The 7,818-nt window shown below is 42.4% G+C and overlaps 1 non-coding gene across 1 annotated transcript; it reads left to right on the forward strand.

Moving 5' to 3' along the window:
- Positions 1-2,051: 2,051 nt before the first annotated feature.
- On the forward strand, positions 2,052-2,214 carry LOC114696973. The gene has a single exon (XR_003735091.1). It is a non-coding gene; the product is annotated as a U1 spliceosomal RNA (small nuclear RNA).
- The last annotated feature ends 5,604 nt before the right edge of the window (positions 2,215-7,818 follow it).

Raw genomic sequence — 7,818 nt, forward strand, 5'->3', positions numbered from 1 at the left:
ATACGAGCTCTCAGAATTCATATGGAGTGGTGTCTAGAATGCATCACTAAGGGAAATAAATATACAAAGCATTCTATGGGCCTGGGGTTCAGTCCATAAAGTGTCCCATGTGTAAGCATGAGGATTTGAGTTCAGTCAGTCCTCAGAGCTCACATAAAACAGCTAGACATGCTGGGCCGTGCTTGCAATCCCAGCTCTGGGGAGGCAGAGGTGACGAGAGCCCTAGGGGTTTATGCATCAGCCAGCTTAGCCTGTTTGGGGAGTTCCAGGCCATTGAGAGAGTCTCCCTCAAAAAACAAGGTGGATAGCACCTGAGGAATGAGAACCAAGGTTGACCTCTGTGGCACATGCGCACACCCATACACACACACACACACACACACACACACTTCTATGACACCTTGGTGCAAGGATGATAGATGAATGGTTAGTCACACAATTTGCTTATTTCATAAAGATTTAAAATATTTAACTACAAAGGGTGTTGATAACAGAGTAAAAAATGTGCACAGGAAATTCTCTAAACTCTACTTTTGTGCATAACTGACTTTTGAAACACATATGTATTTCACCTATTTAAAAATTAAGTTAAATGAAAATCAGCCTTAACTTTGTATAGAAAATATGTGGTCCTATTTCCTAGGTGAAGAAACACTGGGTGCCAAGGTAGGTAAAAAACTCGCACCATCCCTTAAGTTGATTTTGGAGAGCAGAATACTTGCTGATGCTACCATTCATGCAGATGTCAGTCATTTGATTTCTTTCTCCTTGTCTATCAAGAGGAAATAATGTTTACTTCATATGAGGAAGGAGCAAACAATTTGTCAATGAATACATGTCTTGGAGACAGTCACAAACAGAAAATAATAAACTAATTGCATATGAAAATTGGTACCATCCATAAACCACATTAACTGTGCATTGTGGCATTGTGGAGGCAGGAGGATCACAAGTCCAAGGTCATCCTTGGCTACACATATTTGAGGCTCACCTGTGCTACATGAGACCCTTTCCTCTCAAAACAAAAAAAAAAAAAAAAACTAAAGTTTAAGGTATTTATAATGGCTTGTTGGGATATCACAAGGCAAGAAGTCTCAAGAAGTTTGAAAGTTATTCAGTTCTATTTTTGTTGTTGTTGTTGTTGTTGTTTGGGGGATTGTTGTTGGTTTGTGTTTTGTTTTGTTTTGTTTTTGTTTTTGAGACAGGGTTTCTCTGTATAGCCCTGGCTGTCCTGGAACTCACTCTGTCACTCTGTAGACCAGGCTGGTCTCAAACTCAGAGACCCACCTGCTTCTGACTCTGAAGTGCTGAGTTTAAAGGTGTACCCCACCTTTAATTGGTTTTCTATTTACATTCATATTAGAATTCCAGGTGGTTTTTTTCTATAATTACTGTTTTTGAAGAGGGACTTTTAAACCAAGAATTCTGCTCTTTTTCAAATAGAAATGTAGATTACTACAGACTAGGAATGTACCTCAGTTGGTACATGCCTGGTATACACAAAGCCCTGAGTTCCGTCTTGAACACCATGTAAGATGCTACATGCTATATCAGAATCAGAGGAGGAAAAGGAGGGTCAGAAGTTCAAGTTCAGCCTTGGCTATATAGAGAGCTCCAGCCCAGACAAGGCTACATGATTCCCTATGCTCTAGTAAACTGATGTATTGCTATGATAAACACATGACGAGAGAATTGGAGACTGTGTTTTTATTTTATGTTCAGTAAGAACCATTACTAGAATCAAGCAGAACTCAAGCAGGAACTGGAGCAAAGCATGCAGATGCTGCTTACAAACTGTTTCTGGCCTGTTAGCTAGTTTCTTATACATCCAGACACATGCCAGGATGTGCTGCCAAGTGCCTGGCCCCCTCCACATCAATCATCAATCAAGAAACTCACAACATCCATAGGCAAGTCTGATTGAAGCAGTTTTCTGTAAGTTAACTTTCCTAATGACTCGAGTGTGAAGTGACAAAAGCAAAAAAAAATATATTGCCTGAAAAAAAAAAACAAAAAAAAAAAAAAAAAAAAAAAAAAAAAAAAGTTGTGCCATACTTACCTGGCAGGGAGATACCATGATCACGAAGGTGGTTTTCCCAGGGCGAGGCTTATCCATTGTACTCCAGACATGCTGACCCCTGCGATTTCCCCAAATGCGGGAAACTCAACTGCATAATTTGTGGTAGTGGGGCACTGCATTCACGCTCTCCCCTGAAAAAAATAAAATAAAATAAAAAAGTTGTGGTGCCGGGCAACTTAGCCAATCCTTTTATTCAGTGGGACCAACTGAAAATAGATACTGGGCTTCATTATCTTCTCTGATGTATACACAGCCCAGAGTACCGGTTGGCCATGCAATGTGACCCCTCTGGTGATTTTTCTCTCACCTAAACCAGGAAATATTCACCCTTGAGTCCTGTTGTTTACTCCAAGATTCAGATAAAAGTCCCCTCCATGTTTGATTGTCTCTGAAAATAACCTATATTATTCAATGCCAGCACTTGCTCAAATAATAGCTCAAGTATTTACATGGTTATGGCACTGTGCTCAGAGAATCACTGAAGTATTTTTTTTCTTTCTTCTACCATAAAAGTAGAGCTGTTCAGAGCAACATAATGGCCATTTTCATTGCCAAAGAACTGAGTAATGATTTTCTGCAACTTTAAAACTCATATTGGATGACCTAAGCCTCAGAATTTTACTTTTTTATTGGTAAAGACTAAATAAAAAAACTATTCTAAATCAGATACCATCTTCTTCAATCCTTTTCTTATCATTCTCCACATAAAAGTTGCAAGGATCCCTGCATTTACTATATTTTAAGCTTTGCAAAAAGCATGCTTTAAAATGCACTGGAGAAAGACTATATGAGGGTATAATAATAACAATCCCAGTGTCTGTCTCTGGCTGGGAATGCACTCCCTAATTATTTTCTCCTTTATACTTATATATTTTTCAAGCTGTCTGCAAAGTACATGGGCAACTTTCATTACCACAAAAACAGATTTTTTAAAAAAAAAGTCATCGTATACATTTCTGTATGTATAATATGACCATAGCCATGTCTTTAGTATACAAAAACACCAAAATAAAGTTCCTTTTCCTTAGTCCAAAGACTGCTTCCTCCTTCCATCTGTTTCTCTGTATTTCCCCAGTTTTCTGTGATCCATGTGCCTTGCACAAATGTGTTTGCCCTTGTGACATGATGTTGTTCTCTATATACAAGGTTCACTCTCGAGAACCACAAGGAGTTTTTTAAAAATTAACAACAACAAAAATCCAGTGTCGGGGTGAGAGAGATGACTCAGTGGTTCATCATTTGCTGCTCTTGAAGAGAACCAGAGTTCTGTTCCCAGCTCTCACGCCACTCCCAACCACCTGTAACTCCAGCACCAGGGGCATCTACTGCCCTCTTCTGGTTTCTGGTCAGCTGCACTAACGAGTACCTGCCTACATATACAATGCATAATTTAAAGTGAAATTATAAAGGCAATCTCATGTTTTAATTCTGGGTTGCATTTACGACTGCATTAGTTGCTTGTCTGCTTTCTGCTATAAAATCCCTGGCAAAGCCACGTAAGGAAGGAACAGTCCGCTGTTGGGTCACAGTCCCTTACGGCAAGGGAGTCGCGGTGGCAGGCGCTGGAGATCACTGCTCTTGGTGCATCCTAGAAGCAAAAAGAGATAAACGCCGGTGCTCAGCTCACTTTCTCCTTTCCTGTCAGTCTGGGATCCCAGCCAGTGAGGATGACACCACCCATACTTAGAATCTTATCACCTCAGTTAACCTAATCTAAATAATCCCTCTTAGAAATGCTCAGACAGTTGTCTCCTGGATGAGTCTAGACTTTTTCGAATTGATAATAGTAACTACTGTGACTGTTATCTTTGATCCACGTGGACCATGGAACATGTATACATGTATGTCTATGTGTGTATGTGTCTATTTATATGTATATGCGTGTATGTATGCAAATGCATGTATAGTTATGCATATATGTATATTTGCATGTAATTGTATGTGCCTTTTTGTGTGAATGCATGTGTGTGTGTGTGTGTGTGTGTGTGTGTGTATGTATGTGTGTGCGCACGCACGCACACATGTGTGTGCATACGTGGCTTTGTGGGGCAAGGAGAACAAGTCAAACTTACTATTACTGGAAAATCACCAGGCTGCCTGTTCCTTCTTGAGATGAATTCAGAAGCCAAGGCCAGAGGGAGACACCAAGGTGCCATTGTTGTCAGACACACTTATGTCCCATGCCCACTCCAGCCACAGATGAGCAGCAATCTGAAGTACTCAACCAACCAAGCCTCCTCAGGTTCCACTCTCAGTTCTTTAGTGGTCCCAACAGGGGGGAAGGCAAAGTCTACCTCCATTTTCCCTCCCCACACACGCCATGAAATCAGCACAACCCAAGTGCCCTCATGCACGTCGGAGAGCCTCGTGTTTGTTTGCAGAGAGAGCCACCGTTGCCTTGTAAAGCCCAGAATTAAGTGTCCTAAACAGATTCCGAGTTTACGGGACTCCTTCAAACTGCATTACTCTCCCCCTAATAAAGTTTTCCTCCTAGCTGCTACAGTAGACGCAAACATTTTACAGCTTGCCTTTAAAAATGATGTGGCTGGAGACGGATAGCACAGCCAGGAATTTGATTCCCCTGATTGGGACTAAAAGCAGCTATTGTGGGCATTCCTCTGCATTAACTAACAGGCTCTAAGAAAGGGTGTCTCTGTTTTGGGAAACATCCGAGGGTAAATGCCCGCTGTGCATTTTGCAACAAATTGACACATTCTCTTTTGCTATTGTGTTAGCCTGGGTGGCTGAACTGTACCCTTGGCCTTCAGAACTATTTTTAATAATGCATGCTGTGTCTGTGCTGTGTGGTGACAGGGACCATGCAGGGGCAGGTTCGATGACAACCCAGCACCACGTCAGTGATCCTGCCGGCTTTGTGCTCATAACCATCCCTCCAGCTCTGCTGTAGGAACAATGAAATTCCCTTTTCGGTTGTTGTTGTTGTTTTATTTTTCCTAATCCCGTTCTCTGTGGAGCCAGATATATCACAGGACCCTCTGTGATACTTTGTACTGTGCTGAAATGTGTCCACAATGCTTTTCTGATCTCAGGACCACATCTCTGCCCCTGACTCCACCCTCCAAATGCGAAGGGGACATTTTTTTTTTTTCACAGTGGGAAAAACCTGGCCTTTGGAGGTAAGCAGACCTTGGTTTGAGTCTCTAATCAGCTTCTCTCCTAGTTGTATTTCTGTGGCTGTGACAAAATACCATGACAGCAATTTAGGGAAGAAAGAATTTATTTGGGTTTATAGTCCATTACTGCAGGCAAGTCAAGGCAGAAACTTACAACATCACATCCACAGTTCAGAACAGAGAGGGAATAAGCGCATGCATGGATCCTTGCTTGCTCACTTGCTTGCTAGTTGTTTTTGTTTTGTTTTGTTTTGTTTTGTTTTGTTGACTTGTATAAAGCTCAGAACCCAGCCTAGAGAACAGTGCTGCCCGCAGTGGGCTGGTTCTTCCTACATCACTTATCAAGTCAGTTCCCCAGAGATCTGGCCACAGGCCAAGCTTGTATAGATAATTACTCATTAAGACCCTTTTCCCAGGCAATACCAGGTTGTGTTAAGTTGGCTATTAAAACTAACTAGCACAGCCTCTTATGAAGGTTTATGGCTTGGAGTAGATCTTCCCTATATTCAACTTCATCGCTTGATGAGCCAGAGAAAACAGAAAGGAAAGGGAGAAGTCAGCCTCACTGTCTCTTTCAACAATCTGCCCCCAACAGCATAAAGACCATCCCCACCTCTTAAAGGTTCTAGTGCCTCCTAGGAGTGATGCTTGGGAACCAGTCCTATAACACACAGATCTTTGGAGGATAGTACTCATACTTAAACCATAACAAGACCCTGTGTACGTGGTCCCTCCCTGATGAAACATCATGAGGCAATATGTGGAAACACAGTTTCAGAGAGCCAAGTAGTTGCTCTCCCACCACGTCCCAGCCCCTTCTGACCACCTGGAGTTCTCAGCCTCATTCTGCTGCTAAGATATCCTGACAACATGCAGCTTGTGGGAGGATTCATCCCAGCTCACAGTTACAGGTTACAGGTCATCGTTCCAGGGACTTCAAGAACGGAACTTCAAACAGCTAGCTACACCAAGAAGAAAGAAACAAATGCCCGTGTGCTCACTTGCCTGCTTGCTTATGCTCAGCTTGATCTCTCCACTTGAGTGCAGTTTAGGACCCCACGCCCAGAGAATGGTGCCACACACAGTAAGCTGGATCTTCCTACAGCAATTAATTTAATTAAGACAGTCCTCACAGACATGCCCACAGGACAATCCAGTGCAGACAGTCCTTCATTGGGACTCTCTTCCCTGGTGATTCTGAGCTGTATTGAGTTGACAATTAAAGCTAACCATCACAGGGGTTGAGTGATGGCTCAGTGGTTAAGGGTGCATCCTGCTCTTGCAGGAGATGTAAGGTTGGTTCCCAGTATCCATGTTGGGCAGCTCACAATCACTTCTAACTCCAACTCCAGGGGATCTTATTCCCTCTGGCCTGCACTCACATGCATATGCTCACACACACACACACACACACACACACAAATACACAAGTACACATAATTCAAATTAAAATAAGTTTTAAATTGAAAAAAAAAAAAAAAAGCTAACCTTTCTACTAGAGTTCCTTAAACATACCTTTTACGGCAACTTAGCCCATAAATGTTTGTTTATTTATGGTACTAGGGATTGAATCCAGAACCTATGCATGCTAAGTAAGTATTCTACTACCAAGTTACACCCCTATCACCATAAATGTTTTTTTGAAAGCTCACCATGTGTCCAGTACCACACTAGCCGCTAGAACAGCAGTTCTCAACCTGTAGATCACAACCCTTTGCAGGTCAAATGACCCTTCCACAGGGGACTCCTAAGAGCACTGGAAAACACAGATATTTACATTATAATTTGTAACAGTAGCAAAATCACAGTTATGAAGTAGCACTGAAATAATGTTGTGGTCGGGGGTCACCACAACATGAACTGTATTAAAGGGTCGCAGCATCAGGTAGGCTGAGAACCAGTGCTCTAGAGGAAGACAAATCATCTCATGGATTGGGGAGATGACTTGATCAGTAAGGTGCTGGCCATGCAAACACAAGAATCTGAGTCTAGCTCCCCAAACCCATGTGAAAAGCCGGAGGTGGTGGTATGTACCTGTAATGCAAGCACTGTGAAAGTAGAAACAGGCAAATCCCTGGTGCTCCCTGGCCAACCAGTCTAGCCTACTGGGCAAGTTCCAGGCCAGTAAAGGAACCTGTCTTTAAATCTATATCTATATCTATATCTATATCTATATCTATATCTATATCTATATCTATATCTATAGTGCCTGAGGAACAATTCTTGACACTGACCTCTGGCCTCCACACACGTGAATACACACATATGCATGAATCTCCACACACAGCATTTTGTAATTATACTCCTAGCAGATTCAAAGCCCAAACTGTCATTGCCCTATCTGTCCAGCTCAACTACCGCCTGCTTCTAGAAACTTCTGAGCCACCGGGTGGGGTGGATTGCTTCTTCCTTCGCACTGCCACAGCTTGCTGCCCTGTCCTCTGGGGAAGCTTCCTTATAACATCCTTTGTGTTTGCATTTTGGATGTGGTCCATGTTCCACTCTGGTGCTCAAAAAAAAGAAAAAAAAACTCCTGCGGGCCCAAGTTCATGTTCTTCACTGTGTACTCATCCTCGGCACTGTAGGCACACACACACACACACA

The sequence above is a fragment of the Peromyscus leucopus genome, chromosome 15, assembly GCF_004664715.2.
Source record: "Peromyscus leucopus breed LL Stock chromosome 15, UCI_PerLeu_2.1, whole genome shotgun sequence".
Classification (NCBI taxonomy): Eukaryota; Metazoa; Chordata; class Mammalia; order Rodentia; family Cricetidae; genus Peromyscus; species Peromyscus leucopus.